The sequence below is a fragment of the Bos taurus genome, chromosome 5, assembly GCF_002263795.3.
Source record: "Bos taurus isolate L1 Dominette 01449 registration number 42190680 breed Hereford chromosome 5, ARS-UCD2.0, whole genome shotgun sequence".
Taxonomy (NCBI): domain Eukaryota; kingdom Metazoa; phylum Chordata; class Mammalia; order Artiodactyla; family Bovidae; genus Bos; species Bos taurus.
The window spans coordinates 62,512,754-62,536,446 of NC_037332.1; the positions used below are offsets into that span (position 1 = coordinate 62,512,754).

At 39.6% G+C, this 23,693-nt stretch overlaps 1 long non-coding RNA gene across 1 annotated transcript in view; it reads right to left on the minus strand.

Moving 5' to 3' along the window:
• LOC132345398 (uncharacterized) overlaps nucleotides 1-23,693 on the minus strand; it is a 185,644-nt gene that overhangs the window by 138,342 nt on the left and 23,609 nt on the right. Inside the window, exon 2 of the long non-coding RNA XR_009494744.1 lies at nucleotides 3,732-3,822. This is a non-coding gene — a long non-coding RNA (uncharacterized lncRNA). The remainder of the gene's footprint in view (nucleotides 1-3,731; nucleotides 3,823-23,693) is intronic.

Genomic DNA, 23,693 nt, shown 5'->3' on the forward strand with positions numbered 1-23,693 from the left:
GCTGTGAACAAGATTATTAGCTATAGAAACCAAATGGGATTTTATCCCTTGTCATCGCCCTCTATTTTTCTTGACGTGTTCATCCCATCTATTGGCAAACCAAATTTGATGTAAGAATTTGCTCCAAAATACCAACAACATGTTTTGTAATTGCAAAGCTAACACCTATGAATAATAAAATTGCAAACAAGTAGAGAGCCATCAAAAATTCAAGATGATTATTTTTTAATGATTGTATTATTTCCTGTATGTGATGGCATACAAACCATGGGGCATTGTCTTTCTCAAGACTGAATTCCAGTGAATTTCTGAGCCTGAGGACCATGAGAGCAGAAGCAATATTTTTTCCATCAATCTAATGGTAATGCGTGTCTTGGAAAGCAGCAAGTTAGTTAAGAGAAAAGGATTCTTAGCTCATACTACATCTTCCCCCTAACACTTTTAAGCTAATTATGTGAACACTGCACAAGGAATGAAATATCCTTTGCCTCTAGTGCTAGTTCTGAGGGTGTGAAGACAGAATTCCAATTCTAGTCCTATCATTGATCTGTTAAACTTATTAATACAACCTCTAAAATCTATCTCAATTTAAGTTTATCTAAGAACCATGAGATGATAGAGACTACATAATAGTCCTGTATGCAAGTCAGGAAGCAACAGTTATAACTGAACATGGAACAACAGACTGGTTCCAAATAGGAAAAGGAGTACGTCAAGGTTGTATATTGTCACCCTGCTTATTTAACTTATATGCAGAGTACATCATGAGAAACGCTGGGCTGGAAGAAGCACAAGCTGGAATCAAGATTGCCAGGAGAAATACCAATAACCTCAGATATGCAGATGACACCACCCTTATGGCAGAAAGTGAAGAGGAACTAAAGAGCCTATTGATGAAGTGAAAGAGGAGAGTGAAAAAGTTGGCTTAATGCTCAACATTCAGAAAACTAAGATCATGGCATCCAGCCCATCACTTCATGGCAAATAGATGGGGAAACAGTGGCTGACTTTATTTTTGGGGGCTGCAAAATCACTGCAGATGGTGATGCAGCCATGAAATTAAAAGACGTTTACTCCTTGGAAGGAAAGTTATGACCAACCTAGACAGCATATTCAAAAGCAGAGACGTTATTTTGCCAACAAAGGTCCGTCTAGTCAAGGCTATGGTTTTTCCAGTGGTCATGTATGGACATGAGAGTTGGACCATAAAGAAAGCTGAGCACCAAAGAATTGATGCTTTTGAACTGTGGTGTTGGAGAAGACTCTTGAGAGTCCCCTGGACTGCAAGGAGATCCAACCAGTCCATCCTAAAGGAGATCAGTCCTAGGTATTCATTGAAAGGACTGATGCTGAAGCTGAAGCTCCAATACTTTGGCCACCTGATACAAAGAGCTGACTCATTAGAAAAGACCCTGATGCTGGGAAAGATTGAAGGCAGAAGGAGAAGGGGATGACAGAGGATGAGATGGTTGGATGGCATCTCTGACTGGATGGAAATGAGTTTGAGTAAGCTCCAGCAGTTGGTGATGTTCAGGGAAGCCTGGTGTGCTGCAGCCCATGGGGTTGCAAAGAGTCGGACATGACTGAGCGACTGAATTGAACTGAAGAGAATTCAGCACCACCTAACCAGCTTTATGACAAATGCTAAAGGAACTTCTCCAGGCAGGAAACATAAGAGAAAGAAAAGACCTACAGAAAATAAACCCAAAACAATTAAGAAAACAGTAATAGGACCATACATATTACATTACCTTAAATGTAAATGGATTAAATGCACCAGCCAAAAAACATAAGACTGGCTGGGTGGATGAAAACATAGGCACTGCCACTTACCACATCACTCTGCTTGACCCCCCCCTGCCAAATTGTAGTAATTATTTTATATTGTTAAATTAATCATGTTCCCATTACGGCTTGCAGTTATCTTACCTTGCAATTTAATTATCTTTTATTTGTTGTCTGGCTATTGATTGTGAAATCTTTTACTATTGTGATTATGTAACTATTACTCACTTAATATCATTGTATCATGATTGGTTAACAGAAAAATAATAGAACTCTGTATCACCAAAACTAAGATCTAATAGAAAAACCTATAATCATTTTTTAAAATCCAGATGCATATCAGAATTATCTTGAAATTTTTTGAAAAATACAAATGATCAGGTATTGTTTTTAATCTCCAGAGCTCCAGATATGTTTCTAATGAGAAGTCATGTTTAAGAACAACTGGACTATATGATGATCTTTTCCTTTTATCTTGTTTGTTTCACTTTTCTATTTCATATTTGGTGCTCCCATTTCATTTAGTTTATGTTCTCCAGTTTCTCCATCTCTTTATTTTTTTGATGTTCTCTCTCAAGTCTTTATCAAGTGTAGTAGAAAAGCTTTTGTATACATATATATAATATGCATATATATTTTGGAAAACTTATGAATTTTTTTCTAAATAAAAAATTTATGACATTTTGGGTCCACTTGTTTGACTTAGTATGAATAGAATGCTAAATTTCTAATTAAAAACTAGATATGAAACAAGCAACAAAGGTTTACTGTAGAGCATAGGGAACCAACCATAGTCAATATCTTGTAATAACCTATGATGGAAAATAATTTCAAAATTAATATATGGAATTTAGAAAGATGGTAACAATAACCCTGTATACGAGACAGCAAAAGAGACACTGATGTATAGAACAGTTTTTTGGACTCTGTGGGAGAGAGAGAGGGTGGGATGATTTGGGAGAATGGCATTGAAACATGTAAAATATCATGTAAGAAACGAGTTGCCAGTCCAGGTTCGATGCACGATACTGGATGCTTGGGGCTAGTGCACTGGGATGACCCAGAGGGATGGTATGGGGAGGGAGGAGGGTTCGGGATGGGGAACACATGTATACCTGTGGTGGATTCATTTTGATATATGGCAAAACCAATACAATATTGTAAAGTTAAAAAATAAAATAAAAATTTAAAAAAATTAATATACGGGTATTTGTATAATTGAATCACCTTGCTGGGCATCTGTAACATTGTGAGTCAACTATACATCAATAAAATTTATATATTAAAAAAAAGGCATGCATCCAAGCCTCCATATTCTCAGGTAGCTCTACAAATTCCAAATATCTTTCTGAATTTCCTCCCAGCCTCAGTTGCTATCCTTTCCCCCACCCAGCCCCACAGCTCCTCAATTTGCAAAAGTTGCAAGCTGTCTTTGCCTGGGTCTGTAAGGTGGTTCCTGCCCTCTGCCCACATACCTAGACAGGATGTTCAGCAGTTCACTCAGCTGTCTGTTTTTATTTGTTATGCACTCATACTCTGTGGGTATTTCATAAATTGCTAATGCTTGCAGAATTTAGTTCTCTGACTGCTTCCCCACCTCTTCCCTCATTCACCAACTGCCAATGTAGCAACTGTTCTTCCCCTCATATTTGAACACTGGCTCAAGCTTCCTCTTTAAATTACTTCAGCTATCAGTTTATTTAGTGGCATCACTCATGCCCAGGCTTGGGGTTTGCTCTTTTTTTAAGTTTGTTCCTTCAACAAAGCCGTGAAGGCAGGGTCCCGTACTGATCACACTATGTTCTTCTGATCATTTGTCACTTGCATCTTGAACGTATTTCATCACAAAAATGCTTTTTCTACTGCCTCTTCATCTCCACAGATTTGTGAAATGTTCCATATTGGGCTATATGAGATGGGGTGAGAAAGGGCAGGGGGTACCTTACCGTGGGTTCTGATTTCTCTTTTAACTGTCCACATTTGTCTTAAGTGGGTTCATTAAGCTCGGGAAAAACAGCAATCAAAGCAACTAAGCATCTGTGAGATATAAGCAAAGCAAAACAGTTAAACCCTACAAAGACGAATTGTGTTTTAAAAGAAAAAAGATTATTTACTCATAGCAAGAAATTAAAAAGTCGAATAGAAAAGAAACAGTGAAGTGTGAAAAGGAAAGGCTGACAGCTAAATTACCCTTCAAGGAAAGAGAGATAATCCTCCTGCCAGACCTAGAAGAGGGGGCACTTATGCCAGAGCTCAAATTTAAATTCCAACAGCCTTGTATGGACTTTCGGCCCATTATTCTCATTTCTGTATTTAGTTATTGGTTCTTTCTTCATTGCAATAAATGTTTGGATGCATTCAGCCAGAGGCTTTTTTGATGATGAGCACATTTCTACAAAGCAGAAAAAATAAACATGATATACTTGCTGCCTATTTCCAGAATCCCATACGGCTGTGTTTAGAGGGAGCTGTCTGCCTCTAGAGGCCAGCTTCCCATTGGAAAGACTGTGTAGCTCATCCCAAGATCAGCTTTCTAAATCAATTAAAAAATTCCAATCTCATTCTGTCACTCACTTCAGCTTTGTAAGGAAAAAAAGGGGGAAATTTTTCATGATTCTGGAAACTTCCATATACATAAAAGCTACAACCAGCAAATATGCATTTCCTTTTTTGGTAGATGACTCTGGTAACTAGGATAAACCAATAATAACCCTTTTAAAAGTGTATGATAAATGGTTCTGAAACATATCAAGAAGAATCTTATTGAGCAGTTTTAAGTCCGGACAGATCCTGAGAGAAAGCCCTGCCAAGAACAGCAACAAACAACAAAAAAAATACTGCCCATAAGGAAAAAATAAACCTGGAGTAGTCAATGTCTGAGTTTTCACCAATCTGTCTGATGCATTCTGTGATGCACCCTTTTATGATAATTTGCTTGTGCTCCAATTCTTCTCAAAAGTTGATATAAATGTGACCAACACTTTTTTTAATTTTTAATTTATTTTTAAATTGGAGTATAATTGCCTTATGATATTGTGTTAGTTTCTGCTGTACAACACGAATTAGATATAAGTATACATATATCCCTTCCCTTTCAATCCTTTTTTAAAGCAAGTGTTTTAATGACTGCATTTGCCAAAGAATCTTGAGCGTGGTTGGCAAATTCTTCTGTAAAGGGCCAGATAATCAGTATTTTCTGCCATACTGTCTCTCTGGCAACTATAAACTCTGTGTTGTAATGAGGAAGCAGCCATAGACAACAGTAAACACTTGACTAGTTTATGTAACAGTGAAACTTTATTTATCAAAACAGGGTGGCCCATATATAGCATAAGGGCTATGGTTTCCTGATCCCTGCTCTTGGGAACAAGTTAGTAGGGTATGACCAAGACCAACACAGCCACTTCCACTTCCCAGGGTCTGGGCTTCCTGGTTCCAGACATAAGCAGTATGTACCACCTGGGGAAAATGAGCTCAGTCTATGGGGAAAACAACTCATTTTGGAATCTAGACTTCCCGAGCCCTCTGACAACGATGACACATCACAGCATTATGTCGTCTCTCGCTCACTTACAATGAGTCACTGCTTGATTTGCAAGTTTCTATACTTCAATGATAATATTGAAAGCCCACTAATATTAGTCACAGCAAGAAACTGCCCTGAAAGCTGGGAGAGGAAATTACTTTACAGTTTTAATTTCAGACTATAAACTAGAATGACTATATATCAGATGGTTTTTAATGCTGCCTTTGGTACTAACACAAACAAGAATGATCACTTTTAAGTTATGTTGTTCTTCATAGCAGAAAACTGCCTGGAGTCTTGAAATAAGAGACAAACCGATGTGCTCTACAATATGGAGAAAAAGGCATGGGCTTTGGACTCTGACAAAGCTGGGTTCTAACCTCTGCTCTGCCAAGTACTACCAATGGAATCCATCAAGTTATTTAACCTCCCTGAGTTCATTTTCCTGATTGCAGAATGATGCACTAGGCCTTGCCCTGGCTCTTGCTCTCTACCTCAAAGGATTATTAACCAAGAATTAGGGTGCTGGAGACAGAGGGCTGCTGTGAAATGAGATAATGGCTAAAGACTAGCTCTGTCCATCGTTTACAGTGCTCCTCACACAAGAAGGGTTATAATTTATGAGACGGTATCAGCCACTAGACTCAAGAGTCCCCCTACTTTCTTTGCATCAATTTGTGCCACTAGTGTGATCCTCAGAGTAGATTTACCCCTTGAAAATCTATCTGGTCTCATGGATTAAGTTCACTGAGGAGCATCCTGACCAGACATTGATACTGAGCCATATTAGGGCAAAAATCACTAAATAACTCTAGAGGTAGAAAAAACAGGCAGGCAGATAATGCAGGCTCAGGGAAAGGGGTCCTCTTCCCCCATTCTGAAGTCTCTCATCTTTCTTTCATATTCCACTTTGGAAGTCTGCAGAAGAATAGTGCACTCCACTGTTCTCTTGATGGGTGATTTATTCCTAGGCCAGACATTCTTCTCACAAGATTTTTCTCCTTAACTGAAGATGTCCCCTGTCTTGATATTTCCATCTCTCCTGATTATAAAGATAAAAAAATTCATTCATTTTTCACCATGATATTTTGCCTTTGCAACAGTCAGAGGCAATTGGTCAGTCTTAGATAGCCCCAAGGGATGAAGTAGATTTATCAAAAGCATCCTGTAGAGAAGAAAATGTAATTTAAATGGGATGAGCAGTGGAGATGCCAGCCCTGCTCCTAGATGATGAAACTATTGTCAAGGTATCTGTTCCTTACCCAACTAATATCATTTCTGTGATTTATATACCACGAGATTATCTAAAGTTCATACGGATAAATAAACAGAAGAAACAAGTTGAGGAAAGTTTTAAAATGAAGAGTGATGATTAGATGTTTAACCTAACATCAATTCTAATTTTCAAATTGTGATACTAGCATATGAAATAAAAACTGAAATCCAGATCAGTGGAAATAGTTTCACACTGAAACAGATTCCTGTGTATTTATGGCAAAGTATCAAAGCTATATGTACCTTAAATTTATACAGCACTGTGTGTCAATTATATCTCAATAAAACTTGAAGAATAAATAAATACATACACACCCAAAAAAATTACATATGGCACAGGTAAAGATTAAAGACTGAGAACCACCTCTTATAGGGAGCCTCCCCTGGTTATCTCAGTTCTGGATTAAATGTCTGTCTTCAGTAACCATATAGTATCCTGTGAATGTTTCCTTTTTTATATATTAGAGCATATCATACAGGCGAGTACAAAGCATAAAATTCCACCTCAATAAACTTTCACAAAGTGAACACGACTAAGTAACCAGCACCCAGATCAAAAAAATAAAATGCTATTCAAATGTCAGAAGCCCCCTCATTCCCCTTCCAGGGACCATCCTCACCTCTAGCACCGAGGTCTCTGATAGTCACTATTATTTGACTTCTAATATTGAGATTAGTTTTGCCTATTTTGGGACTTTCTATTAATAGACTCATATAATACATATTCTTTTGTGTCTGGCTTCTTTGGTTCAATATTATTTTTGTAAGGTTTATCCACATTGTTGAAGTTCATGTTTTCTCATTGCTGTATAGTAACCTATTAAGTGAATATACTGTGATATATCATTCCAATTTATCACAGATGATATTTGTCTTATTTCCATTTGGGGGCTATGTGCTACTACACACATTCTTGTGCAAGTCTTTTGGTTGGACATATATGCACATTTCTGTTGGTATATGCCTAGTGGTAGAAGGCATATATGATCTACAATGCTAAGCATCTTTTCATTAGTGACTGTACCAACTTACATGCCCACCAGCAGTGTATGGGAATTTCCTTTGCTCCACATCCTCACCAATTCTTGGTATTATCTGTTTCATTTTAGCCATTCTGGTGGGGTTCTAGGCATACATCTAAAAGTACTCTGTCATACTTGACCTGGGTACTTGTCTATCTCCCTCACAAATGTGCAGGAATCCATTCTAAAAAGTTAAGAAACCATGGCTCAGAGAGGCTGAAAGATATACCTAGGAGCACAACTTATAATTATTCTTTACAGCACAGAAGTCCCTAATGAACAATGTTCATAGGATCAGGAAAGACAAACTGCCTTCTTTAAAAGAGTTTTAAAAACTACTGCCATTATTTTCTCCCATTCTGAAGGCTGTCTTTTCACCTTGCTAATAGTTTCCTTTGATGTGCAGAAGCTTTTAAGGTTAATTAGGTCCCATTTGTTTATTTTTGCTTTTATTTCCAATATTCTGGGAGGTGGGTCATAGAGGATCCTGCTGTGATGTATGTCGGAGAGTGTTTTGCCTATGTTCTCCTCTAGGAGTTTTACAGTTTCTGGTCTTACGTTTAGATCTTTAATCCATTTTGAGTTTATTTTTGTGTATGGTGTTAGAAAGTGGTCCAGTTTCATTCTTTTACAAGTGGTTGACCAGATTTCCCAGCACCACTTGTTAAAGAGATTGTCTTTAATCCATTGTATATTCTTGCCTCCTTTGTCGAAGATAAGGTGTCCATATGTGCGTGGATTTATCTCTGGGCTTTCTATTTTATTCCATTGATCAATATTTCTGTCTTTGTGCCAGTACCATACTGTCTTGATAACTGTGGCTTTGTAGTAGAGCCTGAAGTCAGGTAAGTTGATTCCTCCAGTTCCATTCTTCTTTCTCAAGATCGCTTTGGCTATTCGAGGTTTTTTGTATTTCCATACAAATTGTGAAATTATTTGTTCTAGCTCTGTGAAGAATACTGTTGGTAGCTTGATAGGGATTGCGTTGAATCTATAAATTGCTTTGGGTAGTATACTCATTTTCACTATATTGATTCTTCCAATCCATGAACATGGTATATTTCTCCATCTATAAGTGTCCTCTTTGATTTCTTTCACCAGTGTTTTATAGTTTTCTATATATAGGTCCTTAGTTTCTTTAGGTAGATATATTCCTAAGTATTTTATTCTTTCCGTTGCAATGGTGAATGGAATTGTTTCCTTAATTTCTCTTTCTGTTTTCTCATTATTAGTGTATAGGAATGCAAGGGATTTCTGTGTGTTGATTTTATATCCTGCAACTTTACTGTAGTCATTGATTATTTCTAGTAATTTTCTGGTGGACTCTTTAGGGTTTTCTATGTAGAGGATCATGTCATCTGCAAATAGTGAGAGTTTTACTTCTTCTTTTCCAATTTGGATTCCTTTTATTTCTTTTTCTGCTCTGATTGCTGTGGCCAAAGCTTCCAAAACTATGTTGAATAGTAATGGTGAAAGTGGGCACCCTTGTCTTGTTCCTGACTTTAGAGGAAATGCTTTCAATTTTTCACCATTGAGGTTAATGTTTGCAGTGGGTTTGTCATATATAGCTTTTATTATGTTGAGGTATGTTCCTTCTATTCCTGCTTTCTGGAGAGTTTTTATCATAAATGGATGTTGAATTTTGTCAAAGGCTTTCTCTGCATCTATTGAGATAATCATATGGTTTTTATTTTTCAATTTGTTAATGTGGTGTATTACATTGATTGATTTGCGGATATTGAAGAATCCTTGCATCCCTGGGATAAAGCCCACTTGATCATGGTGTATGATCTTTTTAATGTGTTGTTGGATTCTGATTGCTAGAATTTTGTTAAGGATTTTTGCATCTATGTTCATCAGTGATATTGGCCTGTAGTTTTCTTTTTTTGTGGGATCTTTGTCAGGTTTTGGTATTAGGGTGATGGTGGCCTCATAGAATGAGTTTGGAAGTTTACCTTCCTCTGCAATTTTCTGGAAGAGTTTGAGCAGGATAGGTGTTAGCTCTTCTCTAAATTTTTGGTAGAATTCAGCTGTGAAGCCGTCTGGACCGGGGCTTTTGTTTGCTGGAAGATTTTTGATTACAGTTTCAATTTCCATGCTTGTGATGGGTCTGTTAAGATTTTCTATTTCTTCCTGGTCCAGTTTTGGAAAGTTGTACTTTTCTAAGAATTTGTCCATTTCTTCCACGTTGTCCATTTTATTGGCATATAATTGTTGATAGTAGTCTCTTATGATCCTTTGTATTTCTGTGTTGTCTGTTGTGATCTCTCCATTTTCGTTTCTAATTTTGTTGATTTGATTTTTCTCTCTTTGTTTCTTGATGAGTCTGGCTAATGGTTTGTCAATTTTATTTATCCTTTCAAAGAACCAGCTTTTGGTTTTGTTGATTTTTGCTATGGTCTCTTTTGTTTCTTTTGCATTTATTTCTGCTCTAATTTTTAAGATTTCTTTCCTTCTACTAACCCTGGGGTTCTTCATTTCTTCCTTTTCTAGTTGCTTTAGGTGTAGAGTTAGGTTATTTATTTGACTTTTTTCTTGTTTCTTGAGGTGTGCCTGTATTGCTATGAACTTTCCCCTTAGGACTGCTTTTACCGTGTCCCACAGGTTTTGGGTTGTTGTGTTTTCATTTTCATTCGTTTCTATGCAAATTTTGATTTCTTTTTTGATTTCTTCTGTGATTTGTTGGTTATTCAGCAGCGTGTTGTTCAGCCTCCATATGTTGGAATTTTTAATAGTTTTTCTCCTGTAATTGAGATCTAATCTTACTGCATTGTGGTCAGAAAAAATGCTTGGAATGATTTCTATTTTTTTGAATTTACCAAGGCTAGCTTTATGGCCCAGGATGTGATCTATCCTGGAGAAGGTTCCATGTGCGCTTGAGAAAAAGGTGTAATTCATTGTTTTGGGATGAAATGACCTATAGATATCAATTAGGTCTAACTGGTCTATTGTATCGTTTAAAGTTTGTGTTTCCTTGTTAATTTTCTGTTTAGTTGATCTATCCATAGGTGTAAGTGGGGCTTCAGAATGGGAGAAAATAATAGCAAATGAAGCAACCGACAAACAACTAACCTCAAAAATATACAAGCAACTCCTACAGCTCAACACCAGAAAAATAAACGACCCAATCAAAAAATGGGCCAAAGAACTAAATAGACATTTCTCCAAAAAAGACATACAGATGGCTAACAAACACATGAAAAGATGCTCAACATCACTCATTATCAGAGAAATGCAAATCAAAACCACTATGAGGTACCATTTCACACCAGTCAGAATGGCTGCGATCCAAAAGTCTACAAATAATAAATGCTGGAGAGGGTGTGGAGAAAAGGGAACCCTCTTACACTGTTGGTGGGAATGCAAACTAGTACAGCCACTATGGAGAACAGTGTGGAGATTCCTTAAAAAACTGGAAATAGAACTGCCTTATGATCCAGCAACCCCACTGCTGGGCATACACACTGAGGAAACCAGAAGGGAAAGAGACACGTGTACCCCAATGTTCATCGCAGCACTGTTTATAATAGCCAAGACGTGGAAGCAACCTAGATGTCCATCAGCAGATGAATGGATAAGAAAGCTGTGGTACATATACACAATGGAGTATTACTCAGCCATTAAAAAGAATACATTTGAATCAGTTCTAATGAGGTGGATGAAACTGGAGCCTATTATACAGAGTGAAGTAAGCCAGAAGGAAAAACATAAATACAGTATACTAACGCATATATATGGAATTTAGAAAGATGGTAACAATAACCCGGTGTACGAGACAGCAAAAGAGACACTGATGTATAGAACAGTCTTATAGACTCTGTGGGAGAGGGAGAGGGTGGGAAGATGTGGGAGAATGGCAATGAAACATGTAAAATATCATGTAGGAAACGAGTTGCCAGTCCAGGTTCGATGCATGATGCTGGATGCTTGGGGCTGGTGCACTGGGACGGCCCAGAGGGATGGTATGGGGAGGGAGGAGGGAGGAGGGTTCGGGATGGGGAACACATGTATACCTGTGGCAGATTCACTTTGATATTTGGCAAAACTAATACAATTATGTAAAGTTTAAAAATAAAATAAAATTGGAAGAAAAAAAAAAAAAAAAACTACTGCCACATAATTAATACAACTTGCTCACATAACCAGAGTTGCTCAGACACGTGTGCAGGCACCCACACACATACACACATTCAGCATTTCTAAATGGAAGGTTTAATTTGGAAGCACACTGCTGTTAGTTAAATGATCCTGCAACCAACAGCCACGCATTCCTCCCTTATCTCCCCTTGGTTAAATGTTTTGAAATGAGTTTCAAATGGGTTTGGCTCAAACGACAGCTCTTCATTTCACCTTGTTTCTGCAGATGCCATTTGTGGGAATGTTTTATGGTTCCGTTAATTACCCACATCAAGAGGTTATTTTATTGTTTCTAGAGAAGTAGAGTTATAAATGTAAATATTCTGAGGCAGCAAATTGCCTCAGCAAACTAAAATTAGGAGTTCTTACTATATGAATCAATGTATATATTTAAATTTTGCATTATTTCAGCTATTACTAATGGCCTAAAATATTTTTCAGGCACAGATCAGTGCATGGAAAATCTGAGGCAGAGGCTGTGCTTTAAAAGTAGACTGGAAGCCCAAAAGATGCAGATTTGAAACCCAGTCGTAGCATTCCAACAACACTCTTTTATCCTCTCTGGACTTAGGTTTCCTCATCTCTGAAATGGGAAATTATAACACTAGCTACCTGCTAGTGTCACACAGAGAAGGCGATGGCACCCCACTCCAGTACTCTTGCCTGGAAAATCCCATGGACGGAGGAGCCTGGTGGGCTGCAGTCCATGGGGCCGATAAGAGCTGGACACGACTGAGCGACTTCACTTTCACTTTTCACTTTCATGCATTGGAGAAGGAAATGGCAACCCACTCCAGTGTTCTTGCCTGGAGAATCCCAAGGACGGGGCAGCCTGGTGGGCTGCCGTCTATGGGGTCGCATAGAGTCAGATACAACTGAGGTGACTTAGCAGCAGTGTCACTGGGCAAAGTCTATTATTTTCTAGGAAATAAAAATAGAATCTGAGTAATAAGTCTAACCTTTTTTTCCCTTTGTGCTTAGTCTAGGTCCATTTGCTCACAGGCTGCCACATGCAGAGGTCTTGCCCCCGGCAGTACAGACCAGAGTTTCCAGTGTAAAATAGCTGTGCCAACACCTCAGCTCCCAGACTATGCGCAGAAGCTCTGCGCACAACACTCAGTCCAAGATGGCAGGGGCCAGATATGTGCAGGGGCGCTGTGCCAGGTTTGCGGTCTGGAACCTGAGCAGCACACCTGCGCCCATCCAGCAAGAACTCTACCCCACTCCTGGCTGACAAGAACCCTATAAAGAGCAGTTAATCTACAGCTTGAGCTTGCACTTCTCCCATTTTTTGATCAAAGAATAGAACTCTACTTTGCTTCTGAACCAAACTCAGTCTCATTCTATGGGCTCAGATGACTTCCAGCAAGAGAACTTCTGTTGGGGACCAACTTGGGAGAGTCAATAACAGTAGTATTGTTGTGAGGTTCAGTAGGATATTACATTAAAAGACCTGAAAATCATAAATGCACAATTATTGCCTCCTGATGACTGGGGACTGAGGAATTCTGTCACACAATGAATGCATAAAGAGGTTGTAGCATAACAGTTGGGAGCAGTACTGCCTGGATAACTATTCTGACTGCCCTCATTACTAGCTCTGCTTCAGCTTCTGTGTCAATAAAATGTGTAGCAATAGTACCAGTTTCACAGTGCTGTGAAGACTCAATGAGATAATCCACAAAGCCTGCTTAGAACAGAACTTGACACGTAGTTGACCATAAACATTGGCTGCAGACAAGTGTGGCTTTGCCCAGGGATGATGAAGTACGTTTACCTTGATGACCGGATAGTATGGAAATAGGACTGATTCCCTTTGTTGCATTTCACTTGTCCCAGCCCAGCTGGCACCTCTCCAACTCTAACATTTCTCCTGCAATGAGCCCCGATGTGTTTGTACCTCACAGCTCTGGCACCTTCCGCAGGTGGCAGTGGAAACAGCTCACTGTCCCAGCCCAGAATAGAGCTCACCACAGAGCCCTTAGAGAAAGGGTGCCAACATATATCCAGAGAAAAACATGAACCAAAAGCATACATGCACCCCAAAGTTCATTACAACACTGTTTACAACAGCCAAGACATGGAAGCAACCTAAATGCCCATCAACAGAGGAATGGATAAAGAATATGTGGTACATACATGCAATGGAATATCACTCAGCTATTAAAAAGAATGAAACAATGCTATTTGAAGCAACATGGACAGACCTAGAGAGTGTCATACTGAGTGAAGTAAGTCAGACAGAGAAGGAGAAATACTGCATGACATCCCTCATATGTGGATGCTAAAAAGAAATGATACAAATGAACTTAATTACAAAATAGAAAGAGACTCCCAGAAAAAGAACTTGTGGTTGCTGGGGGAAGGGATAGTTAGGGTAGTTTGGGAAGATTATGTACACATTGCTATATTCCAAATGGATAACCAACAAGGACCTATTATATAGCACATGGAACTCTACTCAATGTTATGTGCCAGCCTGGATGGGAGAGGGCTTTGGGGGAGAACGGATACATGTATATATATGGCTGAGTCCCTTCTCTGTTCACCTGAAACTACCACGACATTGTTAATTGGCTAGACCCCAATACAAAATAAGAAGTTTAAAGTCTGAAAAAAAAGAAAGGGTGCCAAGAGGACTGCCTCTCAGGCCACGGCCACCCAGACAGTGCTTCATATGGGAACATGGCCCCAGTAGCCCCCCAGCCTTGCACCAGAAGGGACACCTCAATTCCAGCATTGGGAGAAAAGCCTAGATTTTGAGCTCACTCTGACCTGAGTTCAAATCCCAATTCCACCATTTAAAACAGCCTGATCCAGGGCAGGTTATTTACCTTTACTGAGCATCAGTCTCATCAATAAAACAGGAGTAAGAAGACTTACTCCTTGGTGTAAGCCACTCCTTGGACTTCCCTGGTGGCTCAGACAGTAAAGATTCTGCCTACAATGCGGGAAACCTGGGTTCGATTCCTGGGTCAGAAGGATCCCCTGGAGAAGGAAATGGCAATCCACTTCAGTACTCTTGCCTGGAAAATCCCACGGACAGAGGATCCTGGTAGGCTATCGTCCATGGGGTCGCAAAGAGTCAGACACGACTGAGTGACTTAACTTTCAACTTTCAAGAAGACTTATCTCAGATGTGATCATGAAGAATGAGGTTAAGTAGTTTTATAAAGTTAGGTCTGACAAACCTCAAACAGAGAATTTAATTCAAAATAATTAGGACTGACAGTGCCTCGGGCGACTGACAACAATAAATGCAAACATTATTTCTGGCAAACACACAATTACACCTCAATGATTTCATAAATCAGCTTGGGATTTTACACAGTATTATGGTGTAGAGTTAAAACCCAGACCTATGGTCAGGCTGAAGGACTCCTCTCCTATTTACACCTCTTTCTAGTCCAAATATCCTAGCCTAATTATCTGTAGTTTCAGGTTCCACATCCTCAAAATGGCATCATAAAAGTGCTAGTTTTAAAACTGTCATCAGGAGATAATTAAATGAGATATTAAATGCTCATTTAATATAGATATTTCATATTAATTGAGACAATCCACATTGAATGCTTACTACTGTATCTGGTATGTGATAAATACCAAATAAATGTTTTTTAAAAAAAAAGTAGGTTTATAAAGCACTTCTGCCAGGAGTTGGCATGTAGCAGCTATGATTATAATTTTCCAAACCTCAGCATTAATGTATCTGGACCTTTCCATATACAACTGCTACAAGAGCCATGGAGACTCCTCCAAAGAGCCTGAGCTGCATCTTATTATCTGCTCCTTGGAGTACACAAGCAAATGGCTGTTTCAGGCCTGAAGGGCCTCACGTGATCTGACTCTCAGTCAATTTAGGCTGCAGGCCACAGGCAGAGAAGGCAAGGCCTCCCTTCACATAGTTTAATTACCTTTCATCTTTGCTTACAAACTGGCAAGATTTCTTTCTTACAGAAGTTTGCTAAAAATGTCAAGAAGCAACCAACACACTTCACTATTCTGACCTTTTTCAACCACTTCCCCTGGAGGAACGGGCTTGGGAAACATGTGGTCTCGCTTCCAAGGTTGTCACAGGCGACAGTTTACTAAAAATTCTACCACATGTATCAGAAGAAGGGTCACCAACTTCCCAGACTGCAGGCTCTTCATTCCTGCTGTTCAACTCTCAACACTTGCCCAGGAAACCAAGATCACATACTGTTAGGGTTTTTACAATAGTGTTTTATCCCCAGTTCCAATTCCATATTCAAAAAGATTCAGATTTCAGCTACTCTAATATATCAGGAACTGAAACAGGATACCGGCTCGGAGAGGGTACAGGTCAGATAACATAGTTACAGTCCAGACTCTACAATTTATTTCTGCATGACTTTGAACATGTAACTTAAGGGCTCAGAGCCCAGTTTTTTCATCTGTGAAATGGAGGTGGTAATCATATTACCTACTTCACGGGGTTGTGAGCATTAAATGAGTTGATATTATATAAAGCCCTCTCTGCCAGGCATATCTTGACAAACTCTCAATAAATGTTAGCTCTCATTATTATTAAGCACTTCATTGTTCTGAGCATTGTGCTAGTTTGGGGGGAAGACCATTGATAATAGGGGCTTCACAGGTGGCTCAATGGTAAAGAATCCACCTGCCAATGCAGGAGATGCAAGAGATGAGGGTTCAATTCCTGGGTTGGGAAGATCTCCTGGAGGAGAGCATGGCAACCCATTCCAGTGTTCTTGACTGGAGAATCCCATGGACAGAAGAGCCTGGTGGGCTATACAGTCCATGGGGTCGCAAAGAGTCAGACACAACTGAAGCAACTTAGCATGCAAGAACACACACTTAGTCACTTCAAATGTTTCGAGACTGTTCCCATCTAATGCTATGCTGTCACTTCTATGGTCCCACCCATACTTCTGATTTTAGAAAGTCAAACTGAAGACAGCTGTTTGTAAATCCAGGCTGGATGACAAGGACAGAGGTTTCTAGAACCCACCCTAGGAACAGCTGGTCACTTGATATCACTTTCATTTCCATTAAAACAGGATAAATGAGAGGAAGCTTCCTGGTGTTGTGAAACCCAGCAACTGTCTGGTCAGTCTGGGAGAATGTCCTGGTCACCCCAGCCCACACCCCATGATTATGCTTTCAAACATGTTTGCCACAAGAGGCAGAATATTCTAGTTGCTATCAGAACCCTCAAAAAGACTTCATAACATGCAGTTCAACAGATTACAAGTCGCAAAGAGACACTATTCTTTGCAAATGACAATGAATTTCTCATCTCAGGCTTTTGATGTGTAGGATGTATATTTAGAAGGAAAAGCTCTGTTACAGCGAATCAAAGAAAAGAGGTTCTTTTTAAAAAGCAATATTTATCAGGAGTTTCTTCGGGACAAACAGTGTGACCTGGGGCTTTGTTCATGCAGATGGTGTGCCTTTGAGAACAATGGAAACTGTGGCAGGATTGTTTGACTGCCCCCTCCCCGTTGGCACAAGGCAGCCCCATACAAATGGCCTCCAACACACTGCGGAGGTGGTGAGGAAAACAGTCAATTACCTCACATTTATTTGGCCTCATGTAGTTCTCCTGGGTACCATTTCTTCGCTCTGAGCTTTGTAGATGCTGCTGTTCTGCTTGCTAATGACATTAACAGGAGAGTCGTGTCTCATCTATGAGCTGTGGCCATTTTGAGCAAAAGCACTTGGGTCTGTAAAGCTCCAAATTCACTAAATACACACATGTAAAGGATTCCTTTCAAACAAACTATATGTACCAGATTTAACTTTAAAAAGAAGTGAAGTAGAAATATCCAGGTGTGTGTGTGTGTGTGTGTGCATATGTGCACAATGCAAGTGTGGGTGTCTGAAGGGAAAACCATGGAAATTCAGCATTATAGAAAGCAGATATATTATGAAGGAAAAAAATTTAACTGTATTCTTGCACTTTCGAAAATCAACTTTCTCCTTGTTACTCTGTCAAGTATGGTGTCTGTGTTTCAGCCTGTGAGCCCTGTTTATTGCATACGCATCCAGCACTTCAACTCTCGTACCTGTTCTTAAGGAGATTAGGGTAACCTGACCAGCTTGCCTCTCAGGTGAAGCTGGCCTCCTCAAGCCCTGGTAACAGTCAGTTTTCCCTGTCGGCTGGCCTCAAAGATTCAGGGAAAATAAAAACATTAGAAGCGTATCAGTTTGGACAACACTCCTTGTGAAATGTTCACTTTAATGACACTATAATGTCATGCCCTTGGTGTGCTGTTTTATTGTGAGACTTAATCAAAGGCAAAGAGAAATAAAGATGCCTGGCTCGGATGCAGGGGCTTCTTTGTTGGAGTGCTTCCTGGGGGTGGGGGAGTGGCCCACAGTAGGGCTTAAGCGCAAAGGCTAAGCTGCCCAGAGCCTGGGAGGGTGTTTTTGAGTGAATCCAGAGGTTTAGCCTGTGTCTGTGTGTGCGCTTTGTATGTTGTTGTTGTTCAGTGGCTAAGTCATGTCTGACTCTTTGCAACCGCATGGACTGCAGCACGCCAGGCTTCCCTGTCCTTCACTATATCCTGGAGTTTGCTCAAACTTATATCCATTGAGTCATCCTCTGTCATCCCCTTCTCCTCCTGCCCTCAATCTTTCACATCATCAGGGTCTTTTCCAGTAAGTTGGTTCTTTGCATCAGGTGACCAAGTATTAGAGCTTCAGTTTCAGCATCAGTCCTTCCAGTGAATATTCAGGGTTGATTTCCTTTAGGATTGACTGGTTTGAGCTTCTTGCTGTCCATGGGACTCTCAAGAGTCTTCTCCAGCACCACAATTTGAAAGCATCAACTCTTGGGTGTTCAGCCTTCTTTGTAGTCCAACTTCCACATCCGTACATGACTACTAGAAAAACCATAGCTGTGACTATACTTTGACTACATATATGTTCCCATATGTATCAACCCCAGGATTAAGACAAAATATGTATATATATATATATATATAGAGAGAGAGAGAGAGAGAGAGAGACATGCCACACACACATACCTTGACAAAATGCACACATTTACCATATACATACAAACTACTCACTCACACAAACATTTCTCACTCTAACATACATGCACGGGCACACATACCACCAATGTGTAAACATACAATCCCAAGGTTCCCTGACATTCATTCTGTCTCCATATGTGTGTGTGTGTGTGTGTGTGTCTATGCATGTATGTTGGAGTGGGAAATATTTGTGTGTGTAGTTTGTATGTATATATATGATACATGGGTGGTATGTGTGCATTTTGTCAGGGTATGTGCATGTGGCATGTGTGTGTACATGGATGTATTTGTGTGTTGTATGTATACGTGTGGGAAGTATGATGTGGGACTGCATATATGATGAACATGTTTGTCTGCATTGTGTGTGGTATGTGGGTGTGTATGGTATGTGTCCATGCATGTGATGTGGATGTGTGTTCAGAGTTCATGCGTGTGAGGTGGGTATGTTTGTGTGTATATGTGTGCATACATGTGATAGTCTGTGTGCATGTGATAGGTATATGAACACATGAATGTGCACTCACATGCCCATGTGTATGTTCATATGATCTGCAGGGTCTTTCATAGCCCCTAGGATTCATGTACTCATTATATTGAGCACAAGAATATGAAAATGTCTTATATTTATGGCCACATACATATTTGGGCTATCTGTGGCCCTATACACTGTGTATGGAGCCAACAATTTTTATTCAAAAGAAAAGACAAAGCAATTAACTTAAGTGCCAAGTTCACAATGGTCACTCCATCTGGTAAATGTTTTTGAAGAATACGGGGGAGAAGAAGAAAAAAATTCCAAAGAAGTTCAAAATTAGGATTTTTTTTTCACTCTGACATGGACGTTAGAATTTAAGGGATGATACTAATTAATCACATCTTTTCCCTGATGGGTTCTGAATCCACTGAGGAGTTAGACCTAGATAAGCAGACCTGAAATAATCAACTTTATTTCCAAAAAAGACTGCCTTAGAGAATTGTCTTGACCTCTGACAGAACTGACTTGTCAACCAGAACCCCAGGTTTCCCTCCAAAGAGCAGAGTCTCCATGCAGAGTTCATAGTCTGGAAAGGCTGAACTTTGACTCACCCTCTTCCCAGCCAAGCAAGGGACCAGAAAAAAGGACAGAGGCTTTCTCCCCAAGCTTTCCATTCTTCCACAAGGTGGAAGTTCCTATTTACAGATCAAGACAAAAAAATAATGATAATAACAAGAGAAAGAACATAATTTTCTTTATGACTCTGAAGATTTGCTCCTTAACCTGCCAGGTTTAAGCATCCAGGTCAACCAAGAGTGTGTGAAGAACTGCGGAGTCCCCTTGGGGGAGCAGATCATGGTTAACAGGACACCTTCACATATCCCACACGTTACAGTCCTCCACTATCTGGTCCCTTTCCAAATTTATCTATATTTCTCCTCAAATCCCCTTCTTCCAGAAAACCCAGACCTACATACCCATGTGAATTCCCATCTTTCCATTTTTACACTAATGTCACATCTTAACTTTCCTAAGTAATCTTGTGAGAATTCAGTCTTATACAGTCTTCCCACAACTCTAGTCATTCCTCCATTCCACTGTAGGGCACACAAGATAACACAGATTATGTCTCCTTTTGAGTGGAGTTCACCCCACTGCTGACTGTTCCTCCTCCTCAAACTGACCATCAGTACCTCAACTTGCTCCCCAATACTTGTATCAACTTAGCATGGGCATCAGAAATATAGATGGGATCACTTCTTTGTCCTTGAGCTCACTTGGCCTTGAAATTGAGATGGAGTTTAGCAATATCAAACAGCCAGCCACAGAGACAAAGGACCATCTCCTTGTCATGCACCAACCTTCAGCTGCCTCACTCTCAATATTATAAGCATCTTGCCTCAACAATTTGCAGATAGTGGTTAAAGTGGTTAAAGTGATGCTATTCTTGTTCAACACCATCCCAAACACAAGCCAACTATAGAAATTTGAGGGGTGGAAGAGGCTCTGTGGTCCAAAGAAGTAGCAATCTGTGCTAACTCTGCAGGGAAAAGTGACTGTGCTGAGCTTAAAGACAGAAGGTGCATGCATTCCACAGAGTCAGTATAAGAGCCTACACTTCGTTGTCTATTTAAAGAAGTTGTAAGAGTAAAAATCTAACTTTCCATGAATTTATGCTTATATGCCCCTCTTTTAACTGCAACTTTTGCATAAGACATGACACTGCTGTGCCTAATCCAAGTGCCCCGCCCAAAACCCTCTTTGTTTCAATGTACATTTGAGTCCCACTATTCCTCAGTGCTGCCTCTGACCACAGAACCCTTGGTGATCACTCCCTCCTCTGGACTCACTGGATACCTGTATCATTTTCCTGGAATGTAATTTAGCAACCTACTATTACTACCCATCTGATTATGGGTACCATATATGTACATAGCCAACATGTGCGATGGCATTATAACCCCTGGAAGACAGGGACCTTATCTCTTAGTGTTTGAATTTCTAGCATCCAGCCAGAGAAAATTCTGGGTAAACATATTTGATGTCAGTGAATGAATAAAAATTATGGTCCTTCGGAAAGACCCAAAAGTCAAGGTGCCAAGAAAAATGTTTGCATATTCTGTCCACCTAGAAATGCCTGCTCATCCTTAATGATCCAAACCAAATGCCAGCTCCTCTTCACTCTTCGGTATAGTTGAGATAGACACAGGCTTTGGAGTCAGCCAGAGAGGTATTCAAATCTTTTCTGCACTATAACTGGCCAAGTGATTTTGAGTGACAAGTGAACTTGAGCCTTGGTTTCTACTTCCGTTAAATGGAAACAGTGATAACTACTTTCGAAGACAAGAATAAAATTAAATAACATATGGAAGTGTTTTGAACAAGGTAGGCATGGAAAGCAAGGTAGACATGGTAATTGTTAATATTTTCTTCAAAGTCCTCTTCTCTGTGCTCCCACCCCACTTTGTACATGTTGCTGTCCCGGTCCTTATAGCTCCCAGCCTAGCTGGTGGAGGAGACAGGTGTCAACCCAAACACTCACTGCAACTACCGATCCTATTTGCTACAACTATTGAAGCCCATGTGCCTAGAACCAGTGCTCCGCAGCGAGAGGCCACTACAATGAGAAGCCTGTACACCACAGCTAAGAGTAGCCCCTGCTAACCACAATTGGAAGCCTGCCCACAGCTACAAAGACTCAGAGCAGCCAAAAATAACCTAAATAGATAAATTATTTTAAAAAAAAAGAAAAGGGCTCTAAATTTACCAGCTTCTGTTTCATAGGAGGCACACATTTAGTACATAAAGGAAAATCACTGTTTACATCCCTAAGAGATCCTCCGATAAGTCTGGAGGGAGGATGTTCATTGCAGTCTTAATTTGTGGAGGGAGGAAATTGGAGTATCATCACTGGGAGAGTGGAAAGGCAATATGTGATAGATGTGCACCCTGCGGTACAGCCACTGTAAGAATAGATCATAAGTGGACAAAGCAACATGGATTCTTCTTAAAGGCAAAGTGCTGAGTGAAAAAAGAAACAAATTGAGATTTATGCGGTGCCATTTATACAATATCATTTACATAAATTAAAAATACATAAACATAAAACATAGTACACATTCTGGTGGTGTGGCTGATAATTAAAAGCATGATTTAAGACCTGCACTGCCTAGGTTCAAATTCCAACCTCTTTGCTTAGTAGCTGAGTGACCTCAGGCAAGTTATTTACCCTGTGCCTCAATTCTTTCTTCTACTCAATGGGAACAGTAAAGGTTTTTAACTTGTAATGCTGTTGTGAGAATTAAATAGTAACATGTAGAGGGCTTAGAACAGAACCCAGCACATAGTAAGTTCTATACATGTGTTACCCTTGTAACAGTTTTTAAACACACATACAAAGAAGAAAACACATAAGAAACATTTTAAAATTACTGCCTATAGGGAATGGAATGGGGATAGGATAATAAGGAATAAATTCAGAAAAAAAACAAGAGCCTTGCATGAAACAGTGATGATAGTCTACCTTGTATTCAGAAGTATGATTAATTTAAACCTCTTTAATTTACATTTTTTTTAGTATTTGAGAAGTTTTATTTGAAAATTACTGGTTATATACATATAACATTTCAAACCCCCCCCCAAATAGAATAGAAAATGGTAGAAACAAGGACTTCATTGTGAATGTGGTTACCTTTGGTTTATTTTTTATTTTTTTTTTACTTTTTATTTTATCTTATTTTATTTTTTAATTTTACAATATTGTATTGGTTTTGCCATATATCAAAATGAATCTGCCACAGGTACACATGCGTTCCCCATTCTGAACCCTCCTCCATCCTCCCTCCCCATACCATCCCTCTGGGTCGTCCCAGTGCACCAGCCCAAAGCATCCAGTATCGTGCATCGAACCTGGACTGGCGACTCGTTTCATATATGATATTATACATGTTTCAATGCCATTCTCCCAAATCATCCCACCCTCTCCCTCTCCCACAAAAAAAAAACACTAGCATTTACTAACCAACTTGTTATTAACCATTTGCCTTATTGACTTGGTAAGTGATTATTTGAATGTCCCACTTGTGGTAAGTCAACTGTCCAAAATTCAAAAAACTCACTACGAAATTAGGATCAATATATACTTGAGATATGACTACAGGGAAATAGATGGGGAAACAATGGAAACTGTGTCAGACTTTATTTTGGGGGGCTCCAAAATCACTGCAGATGGTGATTGCAGCCATGGAATTAAAAGACACTTACTCCTTGGAAGGAAAGTTATGACCAACCTAGATAGCATATTCAAAAGCAGAGATATTACTTTGCCAACAAAGGTCCATCTAGTCAAGGCTATGGTTTTTCCAGTGGTCATGTATGGATGTGAGAGTTGGACTGTGAAGAAAGCTGAGTGCCGAAGAATTGATGCTTTTGAACTGTGGTGTTGGAGA